This window comes from Mauremys mutica, chromosome 13 (genome assembly GCF_020497125.1).
Source record: "Mauremys mutica isolate MM-2020 ecotype Southern chromosome 13, ASM2049712v1, whole genome shotgun sequence".
Classification (NCBI taxonomy): Eukaryota; Metazoa; Chordata; order Testudines; family Geoemydidae; genus Mauremys; species Mauremys mutica.
Genome location: NC_059084.1, coordinates 47242466 through 47253903, shown reverse-complemented (window position 1 = coordinate 47253903; position 11438 = coordinate 47242466).

Here is an 11438-nt window from a genome sequence, read left to right as displayed (position 1 = left end):
AAATATGGTTACTAATGTTTGTAATTACTGTGGGCATACAGAAAAGAAGGACTGTGCTGAATCTGTCCCAAAGGAGGGAACTGTGCTGAAACTGTCCCTCACTGAAAATAACCTTGGTAAAACAAGGACTCAAATGTCCCAACCCTGTGAAAGTAAGGGGGGGGGGGCGGTAGATTTCTATTTCTATTTCTCCAGTCATGGGGGCTGTACAGTCTGAGCCAGGGTCCTCTGTAAGACTATTTCAACCTGTTTTTCCCCACTGGTCAAAGAATAGAGCTAACTGGTTTCATTAGCAGCTGCTTTTGTTGCGTTAAATGGCTCCCTGAAAGTTGAAATCAGTGGTGGGCAGATTGTGTTTCTGCCCAGAGCTGAAATCACTAAGGGACTGATGAGCAGGGGGGAGGGATAGCTCAGTGGGTTGAACATTGGCTTGCTAAACCCAGGGTTGTGAGTTCAATCCTTGAGGGGGCCACTTAGGGATCTGGAGCAAAAATTGGTCCTGCTAGTGAAGGCAGGGGCTGGACTCAATGACCTTTTGAGGTCCCTTCCAGTTCTAGGAGATTGGTATATCTCCAATTATTACCTTATTATTGGGTAGCTGGTGATAAGTGGCCAGCAGGGAGGCAGTGGAGATGTGTGTGAGCAGCCAGCAGGGTGGTGGCAGAGAGGTGTGATAAGCAGCCAGCAGAGCAGCAGTGGACAGGCGTGGTGAGCGAATAAGTTGCCTCTTACCAGGGTGGGAGGTGAACTCTGCAGCTGCACCTCTGAACTCTGGGTCTGCACTGACCCAGGACAGTAACTGTGAGTGGGGAGCACAGAAGGGTCGGGCATGTGAAGGGGACTTTTGGGTTGCTGGACCTAAGACCCTGGGGGAAAAGGACAGTGCCCAATTTACTTGGGGTGGGTCTTTTGCTCATGGTTTATGTTTATGAGCCTGTTTGTGTTTTCCCAAATTAATGCCGAGTTACTTCCCCCACTTCAGTAAAAGTTTCTTTTCTGCATTCACACTCTGTGCTTGCGAGAGGGGAAGTATTGCCTCTTAGAGGTGCCCGGGGTGGTGTCTATATTTCCCAGGTTACTGGGTGGGGGCTCGAGCTGGTTCTGTATTGGATCGATGGGAAGGAACCCCTAGATATTGAACCCGGCCCTGGCTGCTGCAGGGTTACATTTGTGACATTAAAATTATTATAGAAACAGGCACCTAACGGTTCCTGGCAATACAGTAACACAACGATCACTTGGGACGCCTGTGTCAGTCTCCTGGCCTAGGTCTGTGTGAGACTCATTCCGTCCAGTAGGGGGCAGCAGTTTCCCTCTCACACACCCACAAGCAGTTTTTCTATCCAAAAGCACCTAAAACTTGGTGCTGCATTTCCCCAGTGTGTGGTGACAAAGCAGGTCTCCCCGCAGCTCCGCTCCCACGTGTTACTGTGCTAGTGACAGAGAGTAAAGCAGGGGTAGGGGGAGGCTAATACAATAATCCCTGTTCACATTCGCAGCTCATGAAATACAGCGTGATCAGCCCCTGTGTTCATAGCCCTTATCCCCAGACTGCAGAGGGGGGCTGGAGCCAGGATTTCAGGCAGAGATGGCGGGTGCCCAGTTTACAGGGGTTGTTGAAAAAAATGCAGTGCGAAGCCCTCGGAATGATGGACAGAAAAAATGCACCATGGGAATGTGAGCCGACACCCATGATGCACTGCAGTCTGCAATCCATTCCCACAACTCTTAGCGGCAAAAAGTGGCAGAGCTGCATGGTGGGATAGCTACCCAGGGTGCACTGCTCTCTGTCGATGCTCCAGCACCAACTGTGGCCGAGCTCCGCCCACACGGGGAGCGTCGTGTGAACATACACAGGTTTATGATCATCGACATCACTTGCTTCAACTTAACTCTGTAGTGGGGAAAATGGATTCTATATGGACAGTCAGGCCTCTCTGGTGCTGGAATTTACCATTCGCATTGTAGGGAACAAGAGTGACACACACTCACTGACCGTGTCTCACTCAAGATGGTGGCGCCTACAGACAAAACTGTTCCATCCCCTCTATTGTGCGTCTCCCTTCAGGGCTGCTGCAGCCCCAGCTCTCAGGCTGAGACACCCCAGAAGAGGCATCGTCTCTCCATGCCCAGTGTTAGCCAAATAGGGCTCGTTTCCCCCTGGAGCTTACCTAATTACCCCAAGGAGGCACGGAGAACAGAGAGACGAGTACCACTCCCTTCATGGATCGGTCAGCTGAGCGGGTGCTCTCATCGGCTAGTGCCAGAGGAGAGAGACACACTTCATGGCCCAGCGGCCTGCTTTTATAACCAGTAACAAACAACTTAGTTCACATCCTTTTACATCATTTTGCTGACCCATTGAACCTGTAAATGCATTCATAAGGGCCAATTAAAGCTTAATTGGATACACAGGGTACATATATCAATTTAAAGAAGGAAGCAAGATACATCTATTAAAAATACATTTATCATATTGAAGGGGTAACAAGGTACAGTTGTTGACCCTTTGTTCTATGCATCTGGAAGCATATATGGGAACGCAGCTGGATGCAGCTGGATGTACTTAAGAGCCAAACAAGCTGATAAGCAAAAGCTGACACAGGTTGTTACGCGTCCCTGATTGTCCTATCTAGTTCATTAAGCCTACTCAACTTCCCAAACTTTCCAACACCCAGTTCCTCCCCTTTCGATAAAGCTGTTTGTCAGTCTCTGGTGCCTGAAACCAGCCTCTCCCTCCCACTGCAGCTGTGACTCCTTCCCCCTCAGATGTTCCCAGGAGCTTCGTCTGTACGTGCCTTGTATTTATTCCGTTTGCCCAGCACAATCTGCAGTAGCCACGGCTGCAATGGAGAGAAACCCACTGACTTCCCCGGGCTGTAGGTCACACCCTACGAGATGAAGGGGGCTGTGAATCTCCTACCCAGCAGACAGCCCAGCCTAGCTAGAGGTATCCTGGGTAGTTTATACTCACTGCGTGAAACCCGCATGCAAATTCCTGCCCCAGGAGGTTCCTGTTTAAATACAACCCCCTGGTTCTAGGAGCCTCAATCTCTCCCCCCAGAAAAAAACAGGAGTCCTTGTGGCACCTTAGAGACTAACTAAATTTATTTGAGTCTCTAATGTAAAGGTAATAATTGGAGATATACCAATCTCCTAGAACTGGAAGGACTCATGTTCTTTTTGTGGATACACACATGAGGATAACACGGCTGCTACTCTGAAACCAGTCTCTCCCCAGGCACAGAACTGCCCAGTCCTGCCCTTGCAGAGTTTCCCTCATTGCATGAAAACGAGAATGAAATCTTGGTTACTTTTTCTTTCCCCGTTCTCTGCCCTCAGCTGTGAGTGTCTAAGGGACACGTGTGGGAATTAGGGACAGATCCATGGATTCGTTCCATGGGTAATTCCCTCTTTGCTCTGCTTTGCTTTCCCCAGGTGCCCACTCTCAGGTGCAGCTGGTCCAATCCAGCCCAGGGACGGTGAAGCCCAGAGAGACCCTCCCACTGACCTGCGCACATGCGCTGTCTCGGGTGTATCCATCACTGATAGAGGCTACGGCTGGGACTGGGACTCGCAGGCTTTTGGGAAAGGCGCACACACACACACACGCACACACACACACACACACACACACACACACACACACACGACGTCTCCTTCCCTCTGCTACGGAGCAGGAATCACCCACCCCTCTATTCTGCACGAAAAGGGGCTACGTTTCTCCAGGGTCCATCTCACTCCTGTGGCCCGGCCCTCACTGGCCTGGTTCTCACAAGGCCCAGAAATTGCCTCTTCTCTCCTCGCCCTGTTCCCTCCCCTTTCACCAGGGCTGTGCCACTCGCTGGTGCCTAAAACCAGCCTTTCCCTCCCTGCAGCAGCGGCTGCTTCCCCGTCCCACGTTCCCAGGAGAGTCTCTGTGCTGACACCGGCTGTGCCTGGATTCTGGTTTTTATTTTCTTTGCCCAGCACATTCTGTAGCAGCCCCTGCTCCAGTGGAGGGAAGGCCCCTGGTTTCACTGGGCTTTGGATCACACCCGGAGACATGAAGGGGGGTGTGACTCTGTCCTCGACCAGACAGCCCTGCCTGGCTAGGGGTCTCCCTGCTACTTCGCCCCATTGGGCAAAAGCAGCAGATAATTCCCTGTCCCAGCCCACGGCCCTGTCCGTGGCACCATCTTCGCTCCCCTCCCAGCCACCTCCTGCTATCACATGTGTGCTGAGCCGAGTGCATGGGCTCTCTGTGGTGTAAAGGGGACATTGCCACGTGCTGAGCGCTCACTCCCTGGCATCTCATATACCCCGCTGGGGAACCCGCATGCAAATCCCTGCCCTGGGGGTTCCTGTATAAATACCAACCCCCGGTTCTAGGAGCCCCAGTCCCTCCCCAGACACACAACTGCCCCGTCCTGTCCGCTGGGGAGTTTCCCTCATTGCATGAAAAGGAGAATGAAATCTCTGTGGCTTTTCCTTTCCCTGCTCTCTGTCCTCTCTGGTGAGTGTCTATGGAACAGCGGGGGAATTAGGGACAGATCTGTAGATTTGTTAGCTGCTAATTCTCTCTTTGCTCTGCTTTGCTTTCCCCAGGTGTCCACTCCCAGGTGCAGCTGGTCCAGTCCGGCCCGGGAGCGGCGAAGCCCGGAGAGACCCTCACCCTGAGCTGCGCTGTCTCCGGGGTCTCCATCTCTGCTCAGAATACCGTTTGGCACTGGATCCGGCAGCCCCCCGGGAAAGTGCTGGAGTGGATGGGGTATGTGTACCCATATAGCGGGGCTACAGGCTATGCCTCGTCTCTCCAAGGCCGAGCCACCATCTCTGGAGACACCTCCAAGAACCAGGTCTCCCTGCAGCTCCGCTCGCTGACAGCTGCAGATACCGGCATCTATTACTGCGCCAGAGAGCCCCACAGTGACACAGAGCAGAGCAGGACTGGCACAAAAAGGGGAAGCGGATTCTAAGCAGCCGAGTGAGGCCAGAGTTACAGGGACCATTGAGCCCCTCAGAGAGCGAGAGAGAGAGAGAGAGAGAGAGACGTGCAGTAGAAAGACTGTGAAACACACACATACAAACATCTATTTCTGAAACTGCCCCCAGAAGCCACCCAGTCCCTCTGCACACGATTTACCTTGGAGCTGCCACAGGAATCACGTCAAACTCACCGACCAAACAGAGCGATTTGTTTACATTGAAATGCTCATGGGAACAGGCAGGGGAAATGTTGTGGAAATACAGAGTGGAACAAAGTCACTCGGGACCTAGTGTCAGTGTCTGGGTGGGACTGTTTGCCTGGGGCCGTGTCATAAACAGATAGTTAAGGGTTAAGGTCTCTTTTACCTGTAAAGGGTTAACAAGCTCAGTAACCTGACGAACACCTGACCAGAGGACCAATCAAGGGACAAGATAATTTCAAATCTATGGGAGGGAAGTCTTTGTCAGTGTTCCTTGTTGGGTCTTTGTTCTCTCTTTAGCTCTAAGAGAGGCCAGATGCATTTCCAGGCTATCCAAGTTTCCTGAAGTATTTTCTTCTATTCAGTATAGTGAGTATTAGAAAGGCAGATTAGTTTTATAATTAATTTCTACATTTGCAATTGTGAATTTGCTGGAGAAATATCTTTATTTCTGTTTGCTGTTACTTTGATTATTCTGAGAAAGGAGGGGGGGAAGCCTCTCCAGGTTTATAAGCTAGACCCTGTATATTTTTCATCCTGGTGTTACAGAGCTAGTGTACTTTCTTTCTTTCTTTTAATAAAATCCTTTGCTTTTTAGAAACTGATTGATTTCTTCCCTTGTTTGGATTTTCAGGGGAAGGGGAGGCGGGAAAAGTGAATCCCTCTTTGTTTTGATTCAAGGAGTTTGAATCAAGGTATCTCTCCCAACGACTAGGGGATGGGGAGGAAGCTGGGGGAATGGTTTAATTCCCTTTGTGTTGTGATTCAAGGAGTTTGGATCTGTGTTCCCAGGGAAAGTTTTGGGGGAACAGGGAGCGTACTAGACACTGGAATCTCTAGTTGGTGGCAGCTTTACCAGATCTAAACTAGGATTTTAGTTTAGAGGAGTCCGTGCAGGTCCCCATCTTGTGGACGCTAAAGTTCAAAGTGGGGAATAAACCTATGACAGGCCGTGTGAGTCAGTGTGCTTGGTTTGTGTACGCTGAGACAGCCCTTTCAAGAACACCTCACAAATAGGATCAAGTAACTTTCAAGTCTTCCAGTAGGGGGCAGCATCACACACACACACACACACCCCTACCTACCTGCTAGGGCTTCCCTGCACCAGACCGAAGGCAGAAGGCCAGAGTCCATAGTGCAGGCAATGCCATGTTTCTTGGGGTTACCAAGCAAGCATAATCCACAGCTCTGAACCCCAGCGGAGCTGTTCCCTGTCCCCCTCCACTTTCTTAGCAGGCTTATTTCTACCTGCAGTGCACACCCCTGCTCCCACCCCTTGCAATTTATGGTCATGTTCCTTCTGGGGGGTCCTGAGTCTGGGGGCTTTCACACCACCTCTTTTGTACCCCCTGGGAGGGGTAGGGAGTGAGGTTGTGTTTCCACCGGGGTCACTGTTTCTTTTGCTTTTAATGTTTCTTATACCTGCCCCCCATTCCCCCTCGCCCCTCCCGACTGGTTGCTCGACCTTTGCTTGGGAGAGGAGTTGGCAGCCTTCAGTGTATGCTCGGATATTAAACCCCCACCGTACCCAGCAACACTGTAACGCTTCCTTATCTTTTCTCATTGCGCGATAAGCCCCACCTGGCCGTGGGCAGACCCAACACACCATGTCTTTGGTCTTTGTCCTCACCGTAAGGATGGAAGAATATCAAAAGTCAATCGGGCCAACAAAACCCAGTGTTCTGTGTCAGGCTAATAAACAGGCCCAAATACTATATTACCATCCCTAACACCTACCTCTTCTCCATCCAACCACTCTCCAGTCAGAGACTGAGTTTTGTCCCCTGCGTGTGGTTGAGACGCTCCCTGGTGCCCCTGTCACCACAGCCTTTGTCCTGACAAAGCCCAGGAGCTGCATCTTCTCGCCAGGCCCAGTTCTTTGAAGCTGTTTCTTGTTCCCTGGTGCCTCAGTCAGGCCTTTCTCTCCCTGCAGCTGCTGCGCCTTCCCCGTCCGACATGCCCAGGAGAGTCTCACTCGTCTGGGCATCTCCTCTCTGTTGTTCATATTTCTCAGCTATGCCCAGGGCTTTCTGCAGCAGGTCCTGCTGGAAGGTCCCGCAAACCCCAGTTGGGTGCCCGATCCAAAGCCCATTGATTCCCTACAAAAGACTCCTGTGGCCCTCCACATGATTTGGGTTACACCCTAAGACAGGGATCACCAACCTTTGGCACGCGGCTCGCCAGGGTAAGCACCCTGGTGGGCCTGGCGGGTTTGTTTACCTGCCACGTTGGGAGGTTCGGCCGATCAGGGCTCCCACTGGCCGCGATTCGCTTCTCCAGGCCAATGGGGGTGGCAGGAAGGGGCGCGGGATGTGCTGGCCGCCGCTTCCTGCAGCCCCCATTGGCCTGGAGCGGTGAACCACGGCCAGTGGGAGCCCTGATCGGCTGAACCTGCTGTGACAGGTAAGCAAACCGGCCTGGCCAGCAAGGGTGCTTACCCTGGCGAGCCGCGTGCCAAAGGTTGCCGATCCTTGCCTAGGACATGAAGGGGGTGTGTGACTCCCTCATCCACGAGCTAGCGCTGCCTAGCTAGAGATCTCCCTTTCACTTAACACCCTCTGTCTGAAACCCGCATGCAAATCCCTGCCCCGGGGGTTCCTGTTAAATACCAACCCCTGGATCTAGGAGCCTCAGTCTCTCCCCAGACACAGAACTGCCTGGTCCTGCCTGCTGGGGAATTTCCCTCATTGCATGAAAACGAGAATGGAATCTCTGTTGCTTTTCCTGTCCCTGCTGTCAACCCTCACCGGTGAGTGTCTCTGGGGCGTGGTCTGTGTGTGTGTCCGGGGGAGGAGGGGGGATTACGGGCAGCTCCGTAGATGCGTTCGGTGGCTAATTCTGTGCTCACTTTCTTTCCCTTTCCCCAGGTGTCCTGTCCCAGGTGCAGCTGGTCCAGTCAGGCCCGGGAGTGGTGAAACCAGGACAGACCTTCACCCTGACCTGCGCTGTCTCAGGTGTATCCATCACTGACAGCAGGTACAGCTGGGACTGGTTCCGGCAGCCTCCTGGAGCAGGGCTGGAGTGGGTGGGAGGGATTTATCCACATGGCGGGAGCACAGCCTATACCCCGTCCCTCCAAAGCCGAGCCACCGTCTCTGCAGACACCGCCAAGAACCAGGTCTCCCTGCAGCTCCGCTTGCTGACAGCTGCAGACACCGCCAGCTATTACTGCGCCAGAGTCACAGTGACACAGAGCAGAGCAGGGACTGGCACAAAAATGGGAAGCGGATTCTGAACAGTTGAACCCCCGGAGACAGAGACACACAGTGGAGAGAACACGACAAACAGATATTTCTAAACGTGCCTCCAGCAGCCACCTAGTTTCTCGGGTTCCCTTGGAGCTGCCTCAGGAATCACGTCAACCTCACCAACAACCCACAGTCAGATCCTTGTCCCAGCGCGTTCTCCTGAGTCCCGTTCTAGTGCCCCGTCCTCTAGCCCCGGGGTGGCCAACCTGCGGGGCCGGAGTCGCATGCGGCTCTTCGGAGGTTAATATGCGGCTCCTTGTCTACGCACCGACTCCGGGGCTGGAGCGACAGGCACCAACTTTCCAATGTGCCCGGGGGGAGGGGGAGCTCACTGCTCAACCCCTGGCTCTGCCATGGGCCCTGCCCCCGTTCCACCCATCCCCATCCCCTCCCCTGAGCCTGCCCAGCCCTCGCTCCCCCCACCCCAGAGCCTCCTGCACACCACGAAACAGCTGATCGGGAGGTGCGGGGAGTGGGGGGGCACTGATTGGGGGGGCTGCCGGTGGGCGGGAGGCGCTGGGAGCAGAGGGGGGAGCTCATGTGGGGGCTGCTGGCGTGTTACTGCAGCTCTTTGGCAACGTACATTGGTAAATTCTGGCTCCTTCTCAGGCTCAGGTTGGCCACCCTTGGTATAGACCCTCCCCACAGCCACCTCCCTGCATAGATTTAAAGGACGGGAAGCAGTGAAGTCCTGCCCCTGCCCCGTGCAAAGATACACAGGGACCAGGACTCCTGCCATGCACGAGGGCAGTGGTTCTCAACCAGGGGTACGGGTACTCCTGGGGGTACGCAGAGGTCTTCCAGGGGAACATCCGCTCATCCAGAGACTTGCCTCATTTTACCACAGGCTACATCACGTCAGTACCAACTTCACTTCCAACCGCCGTGCTGCGTAGTTCTTTGGTGGATGTCTCCTTCCGGCATTGCTGCCATGACAGCCTCTGTTCAGGCAAAGCCCAGACGTTGCATCTCCTCTTCCTGCCCCATCCCCTCCCTTTCCAGTTCTCTGATACCACAAAGGAAGCGTCTCTCCCTGCAGCTCTGGCTCCTTCCGCATCGGGCATTCCCAGGAGAGCATCGCTCCACTCCATGGCTCCTGGGCTCTGCCTCACACCCTAGGACGACAGGGGTGACTGGCTCTCCTACCCATCGGACAGCGCTGCCTAGCTAGACCTCTCCCTGTTAGAGTATCTCCACTGGGTGAAACCAACAGACAAATCCTGGTCCCAGTGAGTTCCCCTGAGTCCCAGTCCAGGGCCCTGTCCTCTGGACCCTCCAACCCACCCACCCACAGCCACCTCCTCCCACATGTGCTGAGTGCACAGTCTCTCTGGGGTGTAAAGGGGACACCTGTCCTCAAGGCAGGGGTGAAAGTAACTTACAGGACTTTCCAGTACTGCCAGAGTCCTGAGGGGGCGTGGCCTCATCTGGAAGAGGCGGGGCCTCTCAAGATTTAAAGGCCCTGGGGCACCGGCTGTGGCTGGGAGCCCCAGGGCCTTTAAATCAACCTGAGGCTCCCAGCTGCAGAGGTGGCTGGGAGCCCCTAGGGCTCAGGGGCAAATTAAAGGGCCCAGGGCTCCGGGCACCGCGGAGCTCCGGGCCCTTTAAATCCCCACCGCAGCTCCAGCTGGGATTTAAAGGGCCCAGAGCTCCTGCAGCTGCGGGGAACCCCGAGCCTTGCCGAGCTGGGGCTGGGATTTAAAGGGCCTGGAGCTCCTGCCGCTGCGGGGAGCTCTGAACCCTTTAAATCCCGGCCCCAGCCTGGCCACTGGAGCTGCGGGCGGGATTTACAGGGCTCTGGGCTCCCCACCGGGAAGCCAGGGCGGTCTGGTATGGTGTACTGGCTCTTGCCGCTAAGCCAGTAGGGTCCAGAATGGCTTACTTTCACCTCTGCCTCAAGGGGATATCGCCATGTACTGAGCGCTCACCCCTGTCATCTCTTCTACCCGCTCTGGGGAACCCGCATGCAAATCCCTGCCCCGGTTAAATTCCTGTGCAACCCCTTTGGGGTTTAGAGAGCATGGCCTCTTTTCCCTAGTCGGGAGGGGGAGAGTGAGAGTGAGAAAAAAGGAGAGAAACTCCAGATGTGGCTCTGGAGGTGGGAGGGGGAGAGAGAGGCAGCAGCCCGCAGCCCTCGCAAAGGAGGCAGAGAGAACCTGCCTGGAGCCTGGGAAGGGCAGGGCAGCCGATCAGGGACAGCCCAGGACAGGAGCCAGGAGGAGCCCTGTGCCGGGGGGAATCGCCCGAGAAGGACAGGCCGGAGCTGGACCCAGTATCACGGCTGCCCAGAGCTGCGTGGGGCTGGGAGCGCTGGGGCTGGTGACTCTGCACTGGGAACAAGGAGGGAGGCTGTAGCCAGTTCAGTGGGGAGGGGGTCGCTCTGGGGGGCTTTGCAGCGAGCGGCAGGAGAGGCACCGGAGGGGTTTGCTGGGGAGAGTTCACTGGCACCGAAGACGACCAGGAGCCCCCAAGACTCACCACTGGCCTGGAACTTTGCTCAGGCCTCCTGAACTCTGTGTGCAGACACATTGCTCGGTACCTGCCCTGTCAGACTGTGCCACCACTGGGCCCGTGGGGCCTTGGCTGGGATGCAGCCCTGTTTTACTGCTCCCCCTATATTTCCCCTTGTTGTATTTCTCCTCTCCTCCCTCTGTAAATAAATATCTCCCTTTGTTATCTCCACTGCACTTTTCCTGTGGGTGGGTGTGCTCACTCTGGGGGGGTTGGAACAGGTGCCCCTGGGGTGGAAGGGATTTCTCCTGCTGCGTTCCTGCGCGTGCCTTCTCTTGGCCAGAGCTGCCTGCAGAGCAGACTCCATCTTGGCCACGAGGGCGCTAAAGTTACACCTGGTTAAACACAACCCCCTGTTCTAGGAGCCTCTGTCTCTCCCCAGACACAGAACTGCCCAGTCCTGCTCCCTGGAGAGTTTCCCTCGTGGCATGAAAACGAGAATGAAATCTCTGCGGCTTTTCCTTTCCCTGCTCCCTGCCCTCCCTGTGAGTCTCTCTGGGACAGTGCGGGA